Source organism: Telmatherina bonti (assembly GCF_933228915.1).
Source record: "Telmatherina bonti genome assembly, chromosome: 5".
NCBI lineage: Eukaryota > Metazoa > Chordata > Actinopteri > Atheriniformes > Telmatherinidae > Telmatherina > Telmatherina bonti.
The window spans coordinates 29,918,538-29,944,392 of NC_136623.1; the positions used below are offsets into that span (position 1 = coordinate 29,918,538).

The window sequence follows — 25,855 nt, forward strand, 5'->3', positions numbered from 1 at the left end:
CTGCTAATTATCTTTCGCACAGCCCACTTTAAATTGCATTTGTCTCAAGCTAATTCGAAATTCAAGTCAATTTAACCTTGTCTGACCACAACAAGGCAAGTCCGATAAGTTTGCTGCTTACAGGATACAGATGCCTTCAACTCCAGCACGCTGTCTGGACGAGCTTTGATCCCGCAGAATTTCATTAGGTGAAACTCTGAACACAAATCCTTGGAACTAAGATCTACAGTACTGTGTAAAGGTCCTGGAGACATCCTCGCTTCTTTGTTGGAAGAAGAACAGAGAAGGAGATGCTGTCTCCAGGAATAGTTCTCTAGGCTTCTTGAAGAACATTTTGGAGCTCTTCTCTGGATGCTGGCTGCCTTTTTGTTGATGTTGAGGTCAGGCTGTGGGGAGGATTAATCACGACATAAAACATTTTGCCTCTGATTTTCAGTTGAGTCCTTGCGCCATTTGATATATCTCAGCCTTTTCCTTTTGTTTCCCTTCCTAAATAATATCTTCTTGACATTCATCCTTCCATGGAGACCTTTTCAGATGAGGCTTTAGCTAAGAGTAGACCGATGAGCTGAAGGCCCATCTTTCGTCCTGTTTTTGCTGGAGTTGTTTTTATCTCCTAATATCACTTACAAATAATGGTCATTTGTTGTAGGTAGATTTATGAAGGCCCGAAACACATTTTTCTGTCCTGCAGGTATCCATTTTCTTTTTTTTTTTTTTTTTTGTATTTAATGACACAGTGCACACCATACTGAGATATGACACATTTTTGGCTAAAAACTCTGCAATTCGCCTTGTTTGTATAAGAAAAATACTATTTTATGTCTACCAAACTATGTTATGTTTAGCAGACATTTTTTTGTAGATCGAGTGACGGAAGCTAAATCAGATGAATTAGATGCCTAAAGAAAGTTAAAAAGTCACATGAGTTCAAACTTAACTCATTATAAAATGCCCTAAATTGTCTGTGGAGAGACAATACTGGTCCATCCATTGAGTTAGGAGCCACTTTTATTCTGCTTTATGTGGCCAAACAAAGGCTTTCCACTGGAAAATAAGGAGGTATTTGTATAAAAATTGGAGAAAAAGGAGTCCATGTCCAATGAAACCTTTACAAGAACATAGAAAGTCCTGAACTATTGTTCAAAACGGCTGTACTGTAAAGATAAATAAACTTCTGCCTGCTTAGAATCAAAATCTAACAAAATCAGGGCTGGATTAGGACAAACATTTATTGAGGAAACGAACCAGTCAATTTAAGGAAAAATGACAAGGAACAAATATTAGTGGTCTAAAAATAAACCCTAAAATGGTGAACATTTGTTTGGCCTCTCTTAAAAAGGGCAAATAAATTACCTCTGTTCAGCTATTCTTAATTTCTAAGTGAGTTTATTTTACTCTCCTCATCCTTTCAGCTGTACAAATAATCCTAATTAGAAGTTTATGTAGCCAGCCATGAAGCTATAAATACCTAGTAGTGCTGGAGTACAGTAATGGCTCTACCTTGTACCCCCTACATGTTGACCATATGTTGTATTCAGCTCCTCATTCCCGTGGTAGACCTCCTCACTGCCTCGCCATGTTCAGACCAACGCGTTAAGCTGTTCAACATGCAGCCGGGGAATACATCAAATTGTGGGATTTTTCAGCATTTTTTTTTTTTTGGCTCCTGCAGGTGCATGTTCCTTAAGATGAAGGCATATTTTTATCAGATTCTCCCTCTGTGTGATTTTTGTGTAAACTGTTCGTTTATTTCAGTCGCTGGCAGGTTTTCTTCTTCTTCTAAAGCCTCTCAGAGCGCACATGTTTATTTGCTCCCGCTGATGTTCGCAAACATATTACAGCAGGAGCAAACAAGCTTTGCTTTTAACACGGCTTCTCCTTTAATGAGAGGAAAAGCTCATGTTTCATAAGCCTTCCAGCTGAAAACCCCCTTCTCCCAAGTGCTGCAAATATGTTGGGGGGCTTTGACTCTCACGTGCAATCGGAACAGTTCTCCAATATGCTTTTAAATGGGACTACTAAATACAGCCTCTGGTTTCACAAATCATGCAGATGTAGGAGCTGTGCGCTGCCAGAGCCAGCCACCGCTGACAAATGTGTGCTTTCAGGACTGAGTGATCACCGGGCCATCCCTCCTTTTGAGTAAAGAGCCACAAACACAAAGAGACCCCCAGAAAACACCCTCATTAAGGCCAGAGCCATGCATACACATAAGCTGTTCCCCTTCCCAAACTTTTCACGTTTGATACCTCCTTAATTTGAATCTAAAGCTAGCTACTAATGGATGGCCGTGGTTCAGGTATAATGTGTAATGTTATTACCTGTTTTGTTTTGGGGTGACCTAGAAAAGTGAGATCATAGTGCGATTAAGCTCTGTGTTCTCCTGTGGATGCTAATGATGGGACAACATTTAACTTAACCAAAATAATGTTTTAAGTTATTTTTAGGTGCAATCACACTTTATCATGCTCTTTTTATTTAACAATGCAATATTTTGTTGTCATTAATCTCACCTGTGCTTCAAGACTCTTTGGCCTCCATGTGGCCTAGAGTTTTTGGGTTAAGTTATCGCCATCTTGTTTTTGTTTTTTGTTTTTTTTTTTCTTTTCACTCTTTCTTTTCGGTTCCTTTAAAAAGACACATTCACTAAGAAAACAAACAACAACCAAAAAAAAAGAAACAAAACAAAACACGTCCCTCCTCACTGCCATCGATCGCCACGTCTTCCTCGTTAAACATTAAGACTGGAAGATTACCTCCTCTCTGACTCGGTGATCGAATGGACGTGCTGCGTCTCGGCTGTCCACCCCACTTTACCTTCCGCTTACTGCTGCGCTCTTTTCAGGAGCCGAAGAGGGGGGGGAGTTGCTGATAGTTAAAGATCATATTGTTTTGGCATTTAATTAACAGATGCAAATGCAAGGCCAGGACAGATTAGAACCCTTGACCACGCTGCCAATCAAACTTGAGCATGCCGGTCAGTCTGTCCTTCCACTTGAAAGACTTTTTTTCTTGTGTCTCTCCATTTCCCTTGCTTTATCTGTCTGTTTATCTGCAGTTCTATGCATCCTCCTGCTCATCTTTGTCTTTATTTTAAAAGACTTATTTGTCTTAATTTCCCTATGAGGCAGCCTTGAAGTGTAAAAACAGCAGAAACACTCAAATTGGCTGTTAGCATGCAGGATAAGATTTCTCATATTTAATTGGTTAAAAAAAATAAATAGATAGTTAAAAAAAAAAAAAAAACCACAAAAAAGATGGCACATTCTTGCATTTCCTCCTGATGTGTTTTATCCACAGTGGGGCTTGGCTGCTTAATGAGCCTCCTCTTCCTCTCCTCCATCATCTTGTGGAAAGGCCGTGGATTCAGCATTTCCAGCCTCCCGCTTGCTTGTCCTCCCCAAAGATGCAATGGACGTCCATTGCTGTTGTAGGTGTTTAATTATGGATAAACAGTCTAAATGCTTTGAGGCATTGGTTTAATATCTCAGCTTTGGCCTTAGAAGTATTAACTCTACTGTGGATGTGGATTGTCCTCTAGTGGAATGCCGTTTTTATGATTATGGGTCATGAGCTGCCCTTTACCAGGTGTCACTTGAGAAATTCGAACGAAGCTGCGCAACAAAGTTTTCAGACTCTTAAAGTTTGTCTTCTTCACGGAGATGCCTGCATTGTGTGTCCTTCCTCCCTCCCCTTTAGTTCGGTTGACTTGGTGTTGGAAAGAGTATATATAGTCATGAGTTCATGTTGGGTGTTTTGTGTGTGTGTGTGTGTGTGTGTGTGTGTGTGTGTGTGATTTGACTGTTAACAGGATGGGGCTGGCTCATGTCAGGGTTTTTATGTCCCCCCTGTCTTGTGAGGTTGTCTGGCCTGCTCCCAGAATAGCCCATCAGTTCCGCCCTGCGTGGCTCATCCGCTGTAATGTGCCTTAATGCCCGGGCCTGTATGAGTAGCGTGAGGCCTGGCAGTGACAGTGGAGCAGCATCTTAGCTCGCTGCTTATCCAGAGAAAGCAGTCACTTAACTCAGCCCCTCTATTGTCTATCCACACCCCTCTCCTTCTCCCTTGACGTGATTCTCTATAATCCTCAAACAGATTCTGGTTAGAACTCCCTGAGAACTATTTTTATGTTTTTTTTTTCTTTTTTTCCTTCCTTTCTCCCATTTAAACATTAATGGTTGTTGCAGATGAAGAGAGGGATCCCTGTGAGGATGATTATAATGTCACTCCACTGATCTCCCGCCGCCCCGAAATAATTGTACATCATCGCTTCATAACGTGTCAGAGGGACACATTGGTGGCGTGCAATTAAAACCGCAGAATATAATACACCAAATTACTGCCTGTCAGGCCTATGAACAACACACTCGGTATTTGAGTTACACTTAATCATCATGTACATTAGCGATTTTGCTAAGATCCCTTCACCCCACCCCCTCCGCTCATACAGCAGAGCTGTGAAACAAGCTGCTCCTCGCAGGCTGCTCAGGGATTGGGTTGTATGATACCACAGCTCTGAGATAACAATGCATCTACGTGGCACTTAGCCTCTTTGAAAACTCAATGTGCCCTAAATGACATTTTATTGAAAGTGTACGCTAATGTTGACTGGCAATCTGGATCATTAGTGGTGAAAAAGACAAACAAAAGTTTGTCTTTTTCACCACTGTTGTTTTCATCCTTATAAACGGCTTTATTAAGAAAATGAGAAATATGAAGTATGAGAATAGAAAAAGGGATGTTGGGAAGAGAAAACACCTTCACTGTGACTGGGCAGTTGAAGTTACTGCCAGCTAAAATAACTACGTACTGTTGGTATAAACATATTCAGGAAGAGTTTCAGATCCACTGCGGATTTCTACAACCAGATTTTTCATCTTTATCTCAACCCAACTTTAAGTTTGACTCACTCTGCTTTCACTGCATGTCTGACCTGGTGGGTCAAAACTCTTTTTAAAGATGATCAGAATAAATAAAAAGAGATAATGATCCTTTTAATGGTCCTTGTCTAAAATTTTGTGTCCCAAATAACAAATATGTATCTTAACAAGTGTTTTTTTTTTTTGTTTTGGTTTTTTTTCGTCTCCAGATTGTCAGGTTAAAAAATTCCAACATTTCATTTGTCATTTAATGCACCATCACTTCCTCCACCACACTAAAAAAAGAAAAAGTAATGCCACTATAAGCAATAGTACCTAATGTTTCCATTAAAAACTTAATGTGATCATATAGGAATGGACTAACAGTGAAGCTTGGGCTTCATATATCTGAGATGTGATGGAAGATTTCTTACCTACATTTTGACAGGAGTGTAAACCTGTCAGCCAGCTGCCCATCATGCTGCTGCTGTGAAGTTTCAATAACCTCAAGCACAGGTTGCTGTGTGTGCTAGTGTAGCTCTCAGGCTACTGAGAGCTTTAAAAAAGGGCAGCGTTTGTGGATATATTTGTAAAATCATGGTGGAAAAAATGAAGCTGCTGTAGTTTCTCTCTGTGGAATTCCCACCAAAGACAGATATTTTCACTAAGACCTCATGAACTTGTGTAACAAAGACCATAATATGTCTCCTCTATGGCTCATGATCTTTCTCTGTTTTTAAAGAATCTAAAAAAAAATGTTGAAGTGATTGTGACCTTTTAAGTTGAGCCCTCCAGTGGAATCCTGAAAGTCTACATGGAGAATTAAAAAATAGTCATGCAAGTTCTGTATGAATTCCTTCTCTACTTACTTGAGCCATCTCTCATCATCTTTAGTGGTCTGACACAGCGCCTGGTACTTACTCCCATCAGGAAGATGTATTAGTGTTTACCGCCTTGGAGTCTGAGTCCAGGAACATGGTCCTTGTCAGTCAGTGTGGACCCCTTCACCAAAATAAACACATTCTGCTCTAATGCATTTAACTAAATTTAGTGTGCCATTATCGGAAATGAAATAAGTAACGCTAAAGGTCATTTGGAAAATAATGCAGCAAGGCTGGTCTGGAAAGGTTAAGTATGTGACGGAGCTGCTCTGATGATAACGAGGGCTGCATATGGCTCGGAGAGCTCTGCGTTCTGGTTTGACTTGGCGCTCTGCGATCGCTCTTTATGACCGAGACAGCTTTACAGCCCGTTACCCCCTCCATAACACGATAAAGCGCAGCATAATGGATTGGATGTGTTTAGTAGCCTTGGGCTGATGTTTGTAAAATTAATGTTTTTTGCAATAGAAACACACTCTGACACAAGCTCGCTGGCACACACAGAGAAAGGCAAAGGAGAAGGAAAAGAAATTCAGACAGCATGGATGTATCAATACAAATCCACCCTCCAGTGTAGTATTTACACTTTTTAACCTTGATCTTAAAAGTTTAACAGTCAGAATTTATTTAATCATAAAAAATGCCTCCTTCCAGGTGAGCTCTCAGCTGAAAACATGACAGCAAAAATATGACTTCATAAGCAAGGTTTGTGTTTTTAGGACTAATACCGAGTAAGAGAGGCAATAGAAGTTATTAAATTTGCTTTTCAAATTATGCAGCACAAGTACTTGAGGGATATAAAGTGCATTTGCTCCGTCAGTCTCACTTTGGTGAAAAGATGCTTTTGTAGAATTTGAATTGGACCCCACTCAGCATCTCTGAGCTCAAGAGACAAAAGGAGAAATCTCTGTCAGCATATCAGTCCCATTAGGTTTTAATAACAATCTCATATTCTTTCCTGGGCCCACAACAGAAGCCTCGGGGCTCCATAATCAAACCATTTCCCTTTAATCAAAGACCAAGCAAAACAAACACCAGGCCCAGACATTAAAAGGCAAGATCAGTAGTTAAAGTAGAGGGCCAACACAGCACATAAGCTTATAATTGTAAGTTATTCAACTATTGAGGACTGTTTAAGTCAAGAGGCCGTTGTCTAAGCTATGCATCATCTTAGTAACTTCTTTCTGAAAATGTAAACTTCTTTTAGCCTCAGCTTTTACGTTTTCTTTTCACAAACACAAGTCCCCCCACACCAGGACAAAAGAAGTGCAAACTTTGTGCTACAAAGTAGTTGAATAATTTAAAGAAAGAAATGTTGCTGAACTCAACCGTTTTATGGAGCTAATGACGTCGTCGGTATATTGTAGGAAGAAAGAAAATAAAGAGAGGGAAGTTAATGAGTGATTAACAACAGCAATTAAAAGATGAAGAGCAAGGCAGATGAAAAAAGGTGTGTAATTAAAATATCAGTCCTCTTATTGTCACGAGTGCGGGTGTCATCCATTGTGCACTTATTAAAAAGATGGGCGGAGGAGCGGGGTGGGGAGAAGGAGCGAACAGCAGCCCAAAGTGTCTGGTAATCTGCCCGTGGATGGAGCTGGGAAAGGCCGTAACTCATGTTTAAGTGTTGGGGCCGTGTCATTGCGGGTTCACAGTCATGCATTTCTGTGTTGACACCCATCGGGGCAGGGGATATTTGGCAGTCAGGAGTAATTTAACTTAATTAATGGGATGCATATTTGATGGAGGAATAAAATATCCCGGCTCAGCAAAGTGGAAAAGGGGAAAGATTTAGTGGGAGTTAAAGGTGGAGGGGAGAGTAATTTGTGCTTTCAGTTACCGGCTGCTTGAGAGACGGAGAGGGAGAGTGCGTCAAGGCTGATGAAGATGGCAGCCAGGGGAAGAGGAGGAAGTGGAGGGGAGGATGAGAGATGGATGGTTGACACAAAGCCGAGCTGATGTGTAGAGGGGAATGGGCTGTCCCTCCATTGAGATGGCCATCAGACTGACAACGCTTGATTTAATTGATATCCGGACTGAGCTCTTTCTCAGCACAAACAGACACATTACGCTGGTTTGCAAACTTGTGGCGGGAGCTGCCGACTGCCAACGGTCTTTTTAATATTCATGAGAGAGCTTTTAAGAGCGTTCGGCAGTGGTGTCCTCCCTCTGCTGTCGCTGCCGCCTGCTTTCCAACTTGTCTTTGCTACCAGCTCGCAGCCACTTTACCTTCCACTCACACGGCAGACGTGCAACACGCTGGTTCTCCCAGACAAACCCATGTCCTGACGAAAAGCTGTCACCCTGCTCTTAATCTCCCCTGGCACTTTTTAATTGACTTCCTGTAGGTATAGATTATTTTCATGCCGAGCCTGCCACCGAGATGTTTGATACCGTCCTGGAGACTGGCATCTCGGATGCTTGTAGCTCAATGCAGATGACGCCCCTACCTCAGTCTCTTGTCTCTTTCTCTTTTTTCCCCTCTCCTCCTCCTTTTCCATGTCTCTCATTGTGATGGCCAGACTTATTGGGGCAACAGGGGAGAGGTAAAATGCAATCAGTCATTGCCATCATCATAATTGAGCTGATGTACCTGCTGGGAGAGCTGGGGAAATGTTGGCCTGGGTGGAAGCGATGCTCTTTGTGTCTGACTGAAGCTGTTAGTTGCAGTAGACCGATATACAGGGCAGGTATCAGCCTTCTTCTCAGAGCTGGCCATCTGCCAGTTTATGCTGTTCAATTCATGTGATGGATATCATGCAGTTGCTTTGATAACATACTCTAGTTTTTCTCGAGTGAAATTCTTCGAGGCGCCTCGATTCGTTCAAAGTTTGGAAATATTTTGGCCCAGAACATGGTGACATTAAAAGTTTTGAAGAATGAGCACAAACTGTCAGCTGTCAGCAGCTCGCGTCCAAAGCGCTATGTTGGGGATTCAAGCCCTTTTTATCGACTGGCACGCCAAATACCGCTCTCACTTTGTGTATCACATGTGGTCAGGCCCACACACACTCATGCCAGGCACATTAGCGGACAGGGCCTCCGCCTACATGCCATCGTCTATATAAATGTTTTGTCAAACACACCAACTTGGCTTTTGCTGTCAGGATGAAAGCCTATTGATGCCTCATTGGTTTTTAAATGTAACTTTTATCCATGTTTATGGTTCTCAAATGGTTTCTGAAGCCGACAAGAATCAATGGAGTAATCTGTTAAGGTTATGCTTTGCAAAAAAAAAAAAAAGAAAAAGTAAGGACTATTTAGAGATTCAGAGATTATTAAAGATAAGACAAGAGATTTTCTGTTGCAGATCTGTTGAACGGTTGTACAAAATGTCCCCTGATGTATAATCACTCACATTAGATTTTATGTGTTTGAGCAAGATTACTTGTTAAATTTGGCCCTCATGCTCTGTAGCCCATCATTTGGTGACTTCATTTGGGCTTAATATCACCAGATCACCATGTTTCTCACATTTATGAAGTGATATTGACCATCGTCCATGCGAACCAGATAATAAGCTGTGATGAATGGGTGACATTAGTGATGAAATTACATCAACCTTAACAGGCCATTGTATTAACACACCTTGCCGATTCCCCTCCCTCCCCGCTGCCCATTTAATTGATTAATTGCTGACGTGGATGGATGAGGGGTTGCGGGTCCTGAATCGGTGGCTGATTGCTAGTCAACCATAAACAGGAGCAGCCACAGTGGGCCCTCAAGGGCAATATTCATGCTCCCCAACCTTCTGGCGATTCCTTATCCAGCTCTGACAAGTGGAAAAATATTCAGCCATAAAAACGCTGGTATCACTGGGCTGACACAGAAAGGCCTCTGTCACTCCCTCTCTCCTTCTCCTTTGGCGCTCAGGACACCCGTCGGACTCTGAAATCACCCATCCTCCTCTGAGTGTGCAGCTACAGTCCCTCGGGTAACCCCTGCACCTCCCGAGCTTTAAATATGAGCAAATAATGGCAGAGTGAGTGATGCTGCCTGTGTCCTTGACTGGGGTCCTCTGTGTGCTGTAGCCACATCTCAATGTCTCCGAGCCCTGCGGGACACATAAAACACCCCCGTAGAAACAACTTCCAAGGCTTGCTGCTGGCATGCGTTGGATGGATGCAGGAGGGCGGTGGGGTCATTGTGTGTGTTTATGCAAGTGTGGAGGGCAATGTTTACACTGCTTTGTGTTTAATGAGGGGGGCACCGTGTCCACTTCCATGTGTTTACATTTCAGATGTGGCGCGACAGACTTATTAAAACGTTACACCGCACATCACAACTCCTTTGCGCCTTGCTGTTTGTTTGGCTGCATCTTATGTGGCCCTTGTAGCTGGTGTCATGCTCAGTGGTCGGAGAAGTTAGTTCAGGCTCTGTGGGTGTCACTTAGATCTTCTTCTGCCACTAGATTGTCTTGAACTCTCCAACACAAACTAAGAGGGTAAAAAAAAAAAAAAAAACGGAAAAAAGTCTCAGGACAGTGGAGGGGGTTCCATTCAGGCATCCACAAGTGTCACACCCTGAAGTAAGAATGAGAGGACATGTAGCCAGACCCTGTTGTCTCCAACGCAACAGCACGTTAACCTCTGTTCCACCGAGCCCCTCCAGGCCGAGGCGTGGGGCTGACCCTCTGCAGCCAGCCATGAAAACGCTGACACATCGATTATCTGGCAGGAGGGAAAAAAAAGGAAAAGAAAGAAAAGTTGGGTTTGATGAAGAGAGTATTTATTCATTTATTCAGTTTATTCAGCAAAACAAACAGAGGGTCAGGATTATGCTGCAACCCTGATAGCTTGTTGTCTATTACAGTTAAATTTCAAATTAGCCGCTTCAGTTTGCCCACTTTTATGCCTGCCACCCCTCACACACACACACACACACACACACACACACCCCAACCTCCTGAAAGAACCATCCTACTCATTCCTTAAAACCTGATTACTTGCACATTTACAGTTAAAGCAAAGAAACTAATCTTTCTCTTTTAGCGAAGCTCAGATCTGAGCGAATCGGGTTCCGTTCTGGGTTGTCGTCTCTTTATTGACCATTAGATGGCGCCATTCAACTTGCTAGAAACCAACGATGGAGATGGTTTGCAGGATGTGACTGCCTGCTGTGTGGTACATGTGGATCTCTTGCAAAGATGAAATACAGATGAGATTGTGTTAGTTCTGTTGAAAGACGAGTTCAGATCTGTGACTTTTCTAGCATTCATCTAGTTTTTTGTTTTTACATTCTTTTTTTTTTTTTTTTTTTTTTTTGTTGTTCCATAGAATGGCACACTGCAAATGTGTGGAGTACAACTGTGTTAGTTAATGGTAATTCCCGTACCAGTGCTTGTCACATAACAAAGTTAAAGTTTTTTTTTATAAACACAGCTGGCTTATTTATTATTACAAACAACCACCGCAAGTATTAAAATGTGTAGAGGCCCTGGAAAGGAGCAAGAAATTTTTAATATGCTTGAGTGTCCACAGCTCGGTAAAGTTGTACTTTTTTTTTTTTTTTTCTTCTTCTTTTTCTCTTTTTCTTTGTGATGGCAGACTTCCACTTAATGTTGGTGCAGTATGAAATGAGCCAAGCTGGAGGCTGGCCTGGTGGTGGGGCAGATGTATAGTGTTCAGATGGGGTGTCCCTGCCGGTGCTGCTTTAACTAGGATAAGCCTCTCTATACCGGTGGACCTCGGGGGCCGATCAGCAGGTCTCAGGAGAGGCTCCGCACTCCGCCGTCTCACCAGGCCTGTCACCAGGGAGCTGATGCTGGGCTGGCTGGCTGAATGTGGGGCTGCTGTGATGATGGTGGTGGTGTTGGGGGGGAGGGGGGGGGGGGGGTGCGGGCTGACATGCCGAGAGGGCAATTACAGCAAGGACAAAGACTACACGGTGATAAGTCCCCACAGCAGCCCTAATGAAGAGAGCAGGTTAGCCTGTTAAGCGGACTGGGGAAATAAGCATGGCCTCGGTGCGTGTTTGTTTGTGAGCGAGTGTGTTTGAGTGTGTTTAACCTACCCGAGGAGGATACATTTTCTGAGGTCATGTTGCTACCATGCTCGCTAACCTCTCTGACTGACGCCTTCCCGAGCCGGTGTTTTCTCCTCACAGAGGCAAAGCAAATAACATGAAACTGGAAACCAGTTCATCTTTAGGGAATTGTATTCCTTTGACTGTGTGTAGTGTGGAGGAAAAAGTCCCGATGCAAGCTATTAATGAAATGAAATCTTTAAAATATGGCGCCTTCGGTGGGTAATTGTTGCACATTAGAGGATCTACAATTTGTTTTTATCATACCACTTAATGATTTTTCTTTTTTTTTTTTTCTAACTTTTTTTTTCTTTTATAATAATAAGTCCCCACTTAAAAATTCAGCACATTATGTCCTGTATTTTACACATGAAATAAATTAATGAGTTTGCAGGTTAGCAGTTGCAGAAAATAATAAGAAAAACAAAATGAAAGCGAGGAAAAGGCATCAGTTTATGAGAAGAATGAACTACTTTCTTCTTTTGGTCACTTTTGCACATCCAGCTCCGGATGTGTTTATAGCCGCGTCGTGATATCAGACAAATTTCTCTTTATTTATTTCTTATTTTTGTTTTTATTTATGAAATTGTTATGTGTGTGTGTGTGTGTGGTGGTGTTGCAGAAAGAGAGAGATTGTGTGTACCTGATACTGCTGTGTTGGCACACCCGTCTGGGATCTGATAGAGAGCCTCTGGAGCGGCGCTTATTCAAATCAGTGCATGTTCACAGTGAATGGGAGCAGGTAAAGGCAATAAGATACAACGCGATAACCTTTCTGGAGAGGTAGAGAGAATAGTTTTACACTCTGTTTCACAGCTCCGATGCACAGGATGAGGAATTTTTCAGCAGAGGCTAATTGATTTGCTTCGTGTAGAGTTTTTTTTTGCAATAAAACCCTTAAAAACAAAGAAAATCTTCTCCGTATGAGCCCAACTTCAAGCAGATGTTGGAGACATTATAACTGTTTTTTTTTTTTTTTTTTTTTAACTATATGGCCTTTTTAGCTGCTTTGTGAATTAATCAACTCTGTCTCCTCAGTGGCCGCTGTTGTGGCGCTTGTTTTGAGTGTGTGTGTGTTGTCTGTTATGAATGTGCAGTTTTGCATTTATATCAAATAAATATTTAAGTGTCGTACAATGAATTTACTTTTTAAAATTCACCCTCCGTAATCTCTTCCACACCAACTCAGATTAAAGCAGAAATCTGCTCTGCAGTGTGGATGCATCTGATGAGTAAAATGTGTGTGTTTATGCTATAAACACAAGCCTTACATTAAATCAATTAGATTTAATAACTCTGATCCGCAGTGATCAGTTTTAGAGCCACTGCGCAGAAATCTGAAGTGAGGCTTAAAGCTTAATTGCAGAGTGGAGGGTGGTGTGGCAAGGGAGTCTCAGGGGGTGGTGGGAGGGTTGTAACATATGTTGCGTGCACCCAGTGCAAGACTCAGCTCAGAGAGTTAAACACTGGGGTGAAATGCAACCTCCGAGGGCCTCCGTGTTAATGTGTTTGGCTTGCATTGAACTCAGCCTCTGTGTGTGTCTTAAAAACCACGATTGCTGTAAAAATCATCAACATCGCTGAATGATTGCGATGGAGCAAATTATGAAGAAAATATTAGAAAAAGCTGAGGCAATAATATTTATTACCTAATAATTATTATGCATATTGGATGTAATAAAGATAAATACTCTGTTGATAATTTGTTGAATTTTAATTATTTTCAAAATATAACCTCACAAAAATGGTAAGTTTATGTTTCTGAAATGCTTCAAATTTGTGCCTGAAAAATGTATTTCCCTTTTTAAAAAAAAAAAACAAACAAAAAAAATCATAAACACACAGTGAGTGTGTTTCTTCAAGTTAAGCAGAATCCTGACATGCAGCACGATAAGACTAATGTATGTAGTAAGCTGGTGTGCAGCTTATTATGGTCAGAGGTCTAAATGTGCAGGCTCTGTATTTTCACTGTATTTTCATACTGACTCTATGCAGCCTACCGACCGAACAAGATAATGAAACACCCCCTCCTTCCCCCTTTGCAACCAAACACCACTAATCTAATATATTAGTCACCCATGCTCTTCTATGTGTGAGCAATTATTCTAAAAAGTTTCCACACCATGGAGGTGACAATGGGAATATGGGCAGGGAGGACTGCAGATGCATTTGATGGCTGCTTGGTGTTGCTGATAGGCCGAATGGTGGTGGGAACCCGCCACTTTTAATCATGCGAAGGGTGACGGCTTTCATAAGAGCACGCGGCGACTCTGACAACTCTAATAAGGAGAGGTGACAGAGAAACTTTGTGCGTTAGCGGCAAAACAGAGGGGGGAAGGTCTTCTCTCTCTCTTTTTTCTTTTTTTTTTTTTTTTCTTTTTTGTTTTTGGTTGAGCATAAGAGACGAATTTCACAATCTGAGACTGGATTTATGGTGAAAGAATGTCAGCATTAATAAAGGGCTTTGGGGACAAGGTCACACGGGTCCCTGTACAGCAGAGCACCTCGAGTCTGTTTGTGGCTCTGGAGATGGGCAAAACATGCTAAGACGTCTCCGTGTGCATAAGGTACCCGACTGGAGTTTTGCCCGTCAATGTCTCATCGTAAAATCTAATTTATGATTCTTCAGCCATTTCTCTTTCTTTTTCTTTTTTTTCATTCAGAGACAATCTTAGCTCTGGAAAAAAAAAGAGCGAAAAGGGGATGATGCTTTGAGGATATAATTAAAGATATCGTTCAAAGAACAACTTTTTGCATATTTGAATTATTACTGTCGTTAAAAACCACACAAAATATGGAAATATGATTGCCGGAAGCACATAAATCAATGATCAGCTAGGCCTCAGAGCCCAATAAATATGGGGAGTTAAATACTTTAAAATGCAAATCACATTGAAAATTTGCATACGGGTGAATTTAAAGGAAGTGTGCTTCCTTAAGACCCTCTGAGGTAGATAGAAACGGGTGGAGCTGGAGGGGTTTTAGGGAGGGGTGTAGAGGACACAGACAGACAGCCCAATACACCCCCCCCCTTTTTTTTTGTTTTAAACGTTTTTTTTTTCTTTTCTTGTTTTTTTTATTTATTTATTTATTTTTTATTGTCATTGGTCAAGTTGTTGGATTGCTAAAATGATAGCAGCTGAAGTGGGCTGACAGACATGGCTGCATCGCTTTTGTGGATCCAGAAAGTGCCTTAAGTGATCTGAATAATTAGGAGTTAATTATTCTTCATCCATCTAAATCAGAAAAGGACAGATATGGGGATGGAATTATAATTTTAGCCCGACGCTCTGTCTCGTTCTAATGTGGTAAACTAAAGTGACTGTGAATAATACCTACTGACCTTCGAGTAATTACGCCTCGCTTGGCAATTTGCTTGCTGTTGCTAATTGAGGGTATTGATTCAGTGATATTCATATTAAAAATACATATGTTTTATGGCTGGGATTTTTTTTTCTTCTGGTTGTGTTTAATGTATTATTAATCCTTATTATTTTATCTTTTTTTTTTTTTTTTTTTTTTTAACAATAATTAGGAGGCAGGATATGTTCCACTGGAGGCTTGGGGTACTTTCTTTGTCCTTATCGCTGTTCCAGGTAGAGCTTGTTTTGCCAAAGTTTCTGCTGAATCTGGATAAGTTTTCATGCGACATGAAAAGCTGCATCTCACAGAAGGTTCATTCACTCTAACATCAGTAGAATTCAAGTTATGGTCGCTTTGCATCTAATTATAATGATGCAGTTACAAATAGTGCTAAATGCATTGTAAATAAACTTCTCTATGAAAGCCATGAGCCCACTAGTTTGTTATAACCCCCCACCCCTCCCACAACCCCACCAGACATTTAAAGCTGCTCTGGCGGCACCACTGGATCAATGGACATGATGTCTCTTTGTGCATTATCACTCAGGTTAGAGTGTTAGGTTAAAAACCTGCCCAGCACCTCCCTGCAAAAGCAAAGAAAAAGGGGGGGGGGGGGGGGGGGGGTGGAGGAGAAAGAGAGAGGAAAAAAAAATCAATTTCCCCGGTGGAGTCAGAGGGGCGATCTGTTGGTTCTGAAGGCATCCCTTTACCAATATGTCCGTCTGTGTGAGCAGTGCGGTGCTGGCCGGGACTGTCACTTGTGACTGTTTGCATGTGTGAATGCCCTTCCTGTGGCGCCTGCAGGTATTGACCAGCACAGAGGACGAGGTGGCTTGCTTAGAACGCATCTCTCCTCCCTCTATAGCCCGTATTATTTTAAGCCTTTTCGACTAGCTGAGCTGCAGCGGCAGCTCGCAGCCTCATAATAACCCAGATAGGGATCGATGGCACTGGATTTAGGCACTTACCCCTGCTAAAACTGGTAAACTCATTTGTCTTTCCGGAGCAGCGTTCTCTTCGTTGTTTAAAGAGACACTTAAAAGAATCCCCTGAATTAAGATAATGTGACTGTTGGTGTGTGATCAGGCAGGCTCAACTGAAAGGACAAGAAGCTTTAGCTCTTTTATTAGCTCTCTGTTTAAGGGGCCATACATGTTTTGACGGAGTCCAACTCTCTTTATTTTATTTCTGTCATGTCGATTAGTGTGCTAGAGAACACCCGCACTGCTCTCATGTCCCACCCACCCTCCACACAGTATGTGTGTGTGTGTGTGTGTGTGTGTGTGTGTGTGCGTTAAAGAGAGAGAGACTATGTTAAGCATGCCAGCTCTAAATGAGATGGACCAAAGTGTGATAGCCCTGCTGCTCCTTGGGTTCAAGCCTACATGAATGCCTCAACACAAATTCTTGGTGAAGGACTCAATGGATGCCGTGAAATCGTATTTGCTGTACAGCTAATGGCATAGGACTGGTTCTGCTGGAATGTTCCTCAAAGCAAGAACACACGTCATTCTGCTGTGATGTGCACTGACCACTTCCACTTTACCATGCTCAGACCTCATACGGTATGGAGGCTGATTTATATAGTGCATGAAGAAAAGAAAAAAAAAAAAAAAAAAAGAGATGTCTCTCAGGAAATCGAGCAAATAATTATGTTTTCCAAAACTAAATACAGGTTAACAGCGCCGATTCAAGTATAAAACATAAAACTCTGCACAGACCACATAAACGTTCTGGTTGCAGCCCCTCTGAGTCTTCGGGGATGTAGTTCAAGGTGCCTTGTGACACTTTAGGAAGAAGTTGGAGAAGAAATATAGCTAAAAACAAAGGAATGAAAGGAAGAGACATATTTTGATGAGTCAGAAAGGGGACTCCTTTGTGAATTAAGAAAAAATTAAAAAGCTAAAAAAAAAAAAAAACAAAAAAAAAAAAAACGACCAAACTTCAAACAGACCTCGCATCCTTTCTAACACACACTCCTCTTCGTGTGAAACTACAAAGGGGCCGTCTGTCCGAAGAAGCCGCTCTGCCGTGGGTGCCGCTGGGTGCTGCTGCTGGTGGTAATTAGGCGTCACAACACTTAAGCCGGGTGTCTCACGCGGCGCTGAATTCCTCCTGACATGACGGAAGGATGGAGGAGTTATTCAGTTCTGCAGTTTCTTCTGCTCTGCTGGTCATCTGTCCTCTTCAGGGCCCATCAGCCTAAACAGCCCACCCAACGCAAACACACACACACACGCACACACACACGCTGTGTGACCCTGCTACCAACCCCTACAAGCACCCGCAGGCAGAAGAGGGAAGCAGTGTGTTAGAGGGAGAGACAGAGGGAGAGATATCAAAGCCCTGGAGGGGTTAGTAGAGGGCTGTGAGGGGGGGAAGTCAAAGGGATAGTGTGTGTGTGTGTGTGTGTGTGTGTGTGTGTGTGTGTGTGTGTGTGTGTGTTTCTGTGTGAGGAGAGGGGTGTTAGTCAATACCCAGACCTCTGCATCAGTAACTGTACAGACAATATAGATCAATATTAGGTGAGGGCACATATATTTTACTAATTACTGCAATAATGAAAATTGTCTTTTGTGATTAAAATAAAATCAGGACGCAGTCAGTTTTTACCTAAATGTGTTCAGACACCGCGGACCGATCCTGTTTCAGCCTTGTTGCTCCTTTGTCATAAAGTCATTTAAGAAAACAGCATTTGGGAGGTGAAGCATTTTGTTCTTCTTTTGTTGGGTCAACCACACGGCAGTCGGACAAGATGAAGAAACGGTTTGTTGCTTCTGCCACAGCAAACCGGGTTTGTCAGTGAAAATGCACCTGATTTGCATCTGATTTGTACGACAAGAGTTCGGCACCTTTTAAAACAGTTCTTTTATAAACGCGTAAAAGCATTTGGTTTGTGGAATCTGCTATTAATAGGATTAATTCCTTCAGCAAAAGATTTGATTGAATAATGAAGAAGGCAGCATGGGAGGCTGTGAGGGGAGCGAGGTTGGAACAAATATGCTGTGGCAGTAAATTCCGAGTTTGTGTGGCGTGCCGAGCACGATGGCAGGATACAGGAGAGAGAGGGAGACACTTTGCTTTCATGTCCCTAAGCCATGTTCACGTCCACTGAAGACTTCTGTTTTTACACAGGTAGGCAGTTTGGGGACTATCTCAAGTAAGGAAGAAGAGGGGCAAAGGGAAAAAAAAAAAAAGGAGGAGAGAAATCAAAGGATGTTCCCCTTTTAATAATGTAACAAATATTCTAATTTCCAAAAATAAAACCTTCTCTTCATCCTTCCTGCTAATCTGAACTGTAATTTATTCCAACCCAAGGCCATATTAGTATGCTAGCCAAGGGCAAAGTGGTTACGACAAAACCAAGTTCCTTCAAAAAAGTTAGACACACATGAAAAGAGAGTGAAAAGATCAGGTTCCAGCTTGTAGCCGCCGACCGAATCTGAGATTCAGAACTAAACGGTTACAATAGAGAGAAAGCTGACGTACAGCATAAACAAGGAATGCAGGATGATATTCTCCACTGGGTTTAATAAACCCATTGAGTTGTCAGGCTAGCATGTTTGAGACTGGATCTGCTTTTGCAATGTTTGTAATAATTTATAGACACAGAATTAAAGATTTAATGTGTTTTTTCCAGATCAGATTTAAAGGAAAAGGGCAAGGTAGCTTTGTTTTAGTGCCAATAGAAATGTACTGCGCTGTGCACAAGCGAACATTTTTATTTCTGATTAATTGCATCTGAATTCTAAGTTCCCCCTCTGTTCATGTGTGCGCATGCCTTTCCGTCCACACGGATATATTGATGCCATTTCATGAAAGGCAATTGAGCAATAGGACTTTATACTAACCATCAAACAGACACTTCATTATCGGAGCAGTGATAACAAATGCATTGTGTAGGATAATGATGGCATTGGTTCATATTGTTCATTATACGTCTGGGTGTCACATGGCACTTGAAATTTATGTGTGTGTGTGTGTGTGTGTGTGTGTGTGTGAGTGTGAAAGAGAAGAGCACGCAAGTGTGTCTTTGTTTTTGTCATTTTACAACATCATCTTTCAGCAAATTAACGTCTGAACCAGCGGGAAGAAAAATTACGCCATCTTCGGTGACAAACAATATATTTTGGATAATGACTGTATCTATTGGCTTCTGCGTTTGTACATGTGAGGTAATCAGTTCCTTTTGTGAGCAATGAAAGCAAACAGAGATATTATGTCACTTTGCTCGAAACGGGCCTGTTGGATACATGATGGTCATAGAAAGATAAATCTTTCTATGTTAACGTGCAAAATATGTATGTTTCTATACAGTGTAGTGCAGTTCAAACACTTTCTGGAGGTCCTGTGCAGATAGAAGGCTGTGTGATGTGGGAGTAAGAGGGAAGGAGGCCTCTGGTGTCGCCTTTGACTCGTGTGCCTGTCAAATGTTTTTTTTTTTGTTTCTTTCTTTTTTTTGGGGGGGGGGCACTGGCCTGAATCGATGCTTGCCACACACACACACGTCATGCCCTCCCTCCCCGATGAGCCCCGCAGTGCTGCAATCAACACTATTTTTGCTTGGAAATGTATATATTTAATTTGTGAAACAATGACAGTTTCGCTTGATTTATGGTGCAAGGCAAGGTTTAATTAATTGAAAAATGCATATTACCCCGTGACTTAATTATTAGCTAATTAATCACCGGGTACTTGTTCACTGCTCGCCTTCTTTTTCCCCCTCTTTTCAGGCATATTTCTGTGTTTCTGACACTTGAATTTCCTCCTGGGGTCATTTTTATGTGAGGTCATGCTTTTTCTTCCTGAGTGGTTGTTGAGATGGAGAACATGCGCTGCAGAAAGCACGGGCGTCTTTATGCTGACAGCGTTAATGCATCGCTCAGGACAGAATTTATACAGTTGTTAGGTGTTTAATATGGAAAATATTAAAGTAAGAAGGGTCACACAAAACTTTATTTCTGCACAGTGGCCTGAATAGTTGTAGTCTTACCACTTGTTTTCTTCTCTGTTTGGGAAGATAATCATCAACCAGACCATCCTAATACCAAGGCGTCAGCCATTTTTGGGCAAGGATGAGAGAGTTAGCATCTTAGTAATACCATGTCAAACCCATGGCTGGCCAAATGATGCAGCCTTTACATCTGGGAACCTGGCTGTGGCCTCTGAATGTGGCAAAATGGCCTTCCTTACCCCACTTCCACAAACAATCGTCTTCAGATATACCAGCAGTCACATGTAATTCACTCGCACACTAATCACACACGCATTCACAAATTACATTCTACACTTCAAACCCTGCAAGAAGCACAACTGCTAGTTTGTTGCACACATAGAAAGTATTCATATCTCATACGGTAGCCTTGGAAAGCACAATTTGCCAAAGGTGTAAGCTGATCCTTGGGGTCATGGTCAAAACCAGGGAATAAACGTCTCACTGTTACAGCTGTCAGTGGTTTACCTCTCAGTGGTGGAGGGGCTGAATAGTCGTTTTTATGCTGGTTGGTATTCCACCAAAAACACAAGCGTAGGTTGATCCAGAGATCAAGGATTTCATCTTGTGAGAGTCTTTCCAGATAACTGCTGTTAGAAAATAATGGGGAATAAGACACTTTGGATGCAGGCATGCAAGAGACGAGAGGAGTTGTGGCTGCGACCAGGAGCCGGCCTGCCAAAACGCCTTACCTCCAACAGCCGCTCACCCTTCCTGGCCACTATCTGGCCCCCATGTGTTTGTGCCGGGTAATGGTAAGCGTTTTAAACTATTAGAGCTGCTGTGAAAAAGGCCTGTTTGAGTGCAGAGCTGTCAGTCTGCGATGAGGCAATTGGGGGTGGGGGGCTGTCATGGCTGTCACTCAATGGGAGGATGAGAACTGTTTGGCCCTAATGGATTCCTCCAGGCGGACGGCTTACACAGCGGTTAGAAGTAAAATCGATGCGTTGTCATGAGCGAGTGAGGCATCATCAAACGGCCAGGTGGACGGGGAGGCAAGTAAGGGAAAGCCTGTGCGGGTAGTTACGTCTATATCTCAGCCTGTCAGTGTGTGTGTGTGTGTGTGTGTGTGTGTGGTTTGGAAAAGAGAGAAGAGACAGACAGATGCTCAGCTCAGCTTTACACGCCCAATGGGGCCTCTGCTATGATTGTAAGCATGAAAGGGGGCTCTGACCTCCATCATCTCTGTTGCTTTTATTTTCCGGTTCTCTTGGAATCAGACACAGATATACGCAGACATACCCCCTTCCCTACACACACACACACACACACACACACACGCATACACACACATGCACACAGATAAATGTGAAGCTGTGCAGACAAGGGGTATATCGCCCTGACAGGTCAAACATCATCTCGTAGGCAAAAATCACTTTTCGTACAACACATTTCTATCCAGTGATTCCAGGTTTTGACTAGAACCTGCAGAGAATGATGCAGCTAAAGGCCAGATAGTCTAACAGGATATGACAGAAATTCACATCTGCAAATCTTTTTGCAAACTGCAAATTATTTAATGTAGCAAGAAGAGAAGAGTGGAGCATCCTGACAGTAGAAGAAGCGCATGGGCAACCTCCAGGAGGAAGGATATGCAGGATAAAAGAAGCCACAGTTGGAAAGCTACTAATGATGACATTTCTGCAGGCCTCCTAAAGAATATCTCACCCTGGTAAGAAAAAAAAAAGTCTAAACAAAGATGTGAGGAAATATTGTTGAAAACTACATCAATCTATAAACAAATGAGTGTTTTTGGTGGATTTGAATAAAGCTCAAGGGTTAGGTTAGTTAGGTTTGTTAAGACAGAACACACTCTTTTGAAGCAGATAACTGTTAACTGTTTCTGGTTATTTCAGTCACTGTACAATTTATCCTGGTGGGAAGATCTCCTCCAGAGACATAGTGGGCCCACCCTTTGGCCCCTGACTAGGCCTTAGGGAGCAGTCTATTGATTGGCAGGCAGAGGTGGAGAAGATTGCTCCAAGCTGGCTGCAGGGAGGCTGCTGATGCTGTGCAGGAGTGCTGGTGTTCAACTTCCCCACTTGGCCTCGCCGACTGGGATTGGTCAACCTCCACCATAGCTCCTGTCAGCCTGTGTGCCTCTTAGTGTTAGTTTTAATGGATGTCTGATGGTATCCTGCATTCTTTATTTTTGTCAAAGTTTCGCATAAAATGGACCAAACCCAACAATGATTTCATTTGAGACCCCTTATGTCTGGCCTACAGTTGGACACAACTCTTTCCTCTCCTATAGAGGACAGCTCAAAACCCATGAATGAGCCATTTTTGCCATTTTTCCCTTCACAGCGACCAGCTGTTCAGACATTTTGAAATGGAAGTTGACACAATTTATAAAGGTATGACATCTGTGACATCATTTAGTCAACAAACAGCAGAGGAAAAGTACCACAGCTCCCTTTTCCTGCACTAGTTTCCAGCTCCTTTATGATAGGCTGGTTTCAGACAGCAAAGCAACCTACTTGTCTACACTTCATCTTCAGGTGCATTTACGTCATTATAGTCCGCTAGACTTGGTCTGATTGGTGACTCAGCTCAGCTGTAATGGGGTTTTAACTGCACTTTGGTCAAACACATCAAACCATTAGAATAATATATCCCCATTTCCACCAAAGGGGGCGCTGCACTTTTATTTAGCAAAAGAGAAGACTAGACCCACAGGAAGAAGAAAACTCTGTTTCCTCATCTTGCGAGCTAAACATGAAACATTGTTTTGGGGTTTTCTTATTTTGTCTCATGCAAGTATACTGCAGAAATACACTGCTACTGCTGATCGCTATGTGTGTACCCACAATGCAATGCTATGTCAAATGCAGGAAGTGACTTTTTCTTTGTCGTCCACTTCCTGTGTTTGGTCCGCTTGAAACGGGCCGAGACCTGTGTTTTGTAGGCAGACTAAGTCCTCTTCTTTTGTCCGAATCGGAATTTGTTTGGCGCATTCACAGCTCCCCATACGAAGTGGAGTTTCCGAGGAAATGGACTAGGATTCGAATCAAAAAGGCTGATGTGAACGTGTCCTCAGTTTTCTGTCTTCCTCATTCGATATCTGGAGTGCTCATAATCCATGGAGCACATTGGAAGTGCATGAGAAGACATACTGTAAATGCCTTTAAAGCTCACGCTCTCACACACCTAGCAAACCCGAGTCAAACTACTACACACACCAAACTGAGGAGGAATATTTAACTGGGGGATTTTATCCCTTTCTCCTGTGGTCCACCACCATTTTAGCAGTTTGGTTGTGGACAATTGATCGTCATCTCTCTTTTAGTTTTCTTGTGAGTCACACTCAGATTATTCACACACAAACACACACACAGATCATCCAAACATCACACCATTGAGACCAACACTGTTGCAAATCGGCTCAATCAGCGACCTCACTGCTGTTCTTTCACTTATTTACGTTTTAAAGGCAAAGGTTAAGAACTGTTCCTAAATGAGTAAAGTTTAACAGCTGAAAACTGAGGAGGTTTAAGATCTCTCAACAAAATCCCAACAAAAAGGCCAGATTTCCCGTACAGGTTCAAAAAGCCCTGTAGAAAGAAAATACAAAAAGCGACAGATACAGCCAACGCAGTACAATTTAAAGTTAAAGGTGTGTAGAAAGGTGGATAAGGAGGCTGAAATTCTACTGACGTAGAAATCCACATCATGCCTTGCTGAATGATCTAAGGGTCCCAGAACAAAGTACAAGACCGTAAAAAAATCTGTTTGACTGTGACTTCAGGAAACCAAATATATGCTTTAATAAACCCTATTTGTTATTATCTACTTTTACAGCACATTTATTTTAAAACATGGTAGATGAATAATGTCGGGAGTAAACCTACTCGAGCCAATTCTCTCACACTTTAGATAAAAATGAGAATATTTAAATAAATACTATTCCTTTCATTCTTAATACTTCACATGCTTAGATACTTTATACCATGAAGTCACAGCTTCAAAATCAGAAGTTCAACAAAGAAGAAAAAAAAAATTCATCATTTTATTTACGCAAGTAATTTAAAAAAAAAAAAACCACACAAAGAGAGATTTTGCTTTGCTTTTTCCAGTGAGGTCATTAAAGAGTTTACAGAAATTCATTCAGATGTGTGAAGGTTTATGTTTCCAGTAGGAACCAGGTAACATTGGTTGAAGAGTTAAAAGCAAGTTTGGAAAGTAAATAATTGAATGATTTTTTCACGTATTTTCTCTGGAGTCTTTTAGGGTGCGTAAACACTGTTGATCAAGACAATCGGAGGTGAAGCTTTCAAGAAAAATCCAGCACAAGATAGTTATTCTGCTGTCTTTTACAAATGGGCCCATATTTTTATAACCTTATTAGATAAAGTGGATTTTGTCTTCCTGTTTTTTTTCACCACTGTTTTTTTTTTTTTAGTTTTCAAACTTGAGTCAAGACACTTTCCATACTTCACTTGTTAGCCTTTGGAAACAGGAATCTTTTCTCTTTATTTCTGAACACATGAAAGAGTTGCTGTTGATTAAGGAGGCCTTTTAAGCTGTGAAAGCCCTAAATGTGCTTTGTCCCTAGTAAGATAAAAAGGAGTTGAAGTTAGCCTGAGTAATTTCTTACCTTAGCTCCTCCAATGGGAGAACCTCTGGGAAGATGCCTGAGAGAGAGACAAACTGGAAGCCCTTATTCTCTATGCTAATTTCTCCACATTTTACTTGTAATTATGCCCCAGCATCCCTCCCTCTCTGTCTTTTCTCTCCTTTATTCTCTAACTACTCCCTCACTACTTGTTTCCTCTTGCAGATGAAACATTTTCTCCTTCCTGCTCTGTCTTTATCCCGTTTAAAAACCCCAGCCATTTCTTTTAGGCCTTCTTCTTTTCTCCAAAGCCCTCTGTGATTATTTCCATCCTGAAAGAAGAAGCAGAATACACCCTCGTTTCTTGCTTCATAGCAGCAGAGTGAATTGAAACAACATGCTCCTGTATCGATGCGTCTGTTCAAGCCAAAGTGTTTTGTGGTGACGTACGTCCCCTTTCTCCTTCTAACATGTCACTTCCCCTCCATCTCAACGCTGCCATTGCCCATATTTATTTTATCTCGCTAATGTGGGTCACCCCTGCATGGCGGCCATCAGCAAGGCACAGTCAAATAGCCATGTCTGAAGCCTACCTTTTGGCATGATTTATGGGCCAGTGTGACGCTGGGCTCTCAGAAGGACCGCCATTGTCCTGCTACAGCTCTCAAGTCTCGACGTAGGGGCACTTTGTCTGCGCTGAGGCAAACCAGACCCCCTTCCTTTAAAAAGAATCAAATTATTTCATCATGTTGGAAATGAAAAGGCTGTAATTACTCCTAATTAGAGTCTGACTTTTTTCCTTTCTTCTTTCTCTCCCCTTCTTTTCCTCCACTTGCCTGCTCTCTTTTCTCTCACCGCTGCGTTTCGGAGGTGAATTCTTTTTCCACAGGGCTGGAGATTGCTCTAAATCAGAGCCTTTCGGGTGGAGAGTAGGAAACAATTTTCTGTTCAGTTTGAAATTGATTAATATAGGCTTCTGACAGCTCCTCTGGCTTTGATATCCAGTGAAATGGGAGGTCTCAAGTGGTGGGATGACACTGTAATGTTTGCTTTAAGCTCTACCTTAATGGGGCTGGCTCCACAATGTCATGATGTTTCACCAGGCAGAGGAAAAATGAGAAGCAAAACACAGCATTTGTGGAGTGTTCATGCACATGTCTGCATTTGGACCCGAGTG

At 42.1% G+C, this 25,855-nt stretch overlaps 1 protein-coding gene across 1 annotated transcript in view; it reads left to right on the forward strand.

Annotated features, from left to right (window-relative positions):
- znf407 (zinc finger protein 407) overlaps window positions 1-25,855 on the forward strand; it is a gene marked incomplete at its 3' end in the record, with an annotated part of 160,474 nt that overhangs the window by 15,318 nt on the left and 119,301 nt on the right. The gene's annotated exons all lie outside the window — the stretch shown is intronic.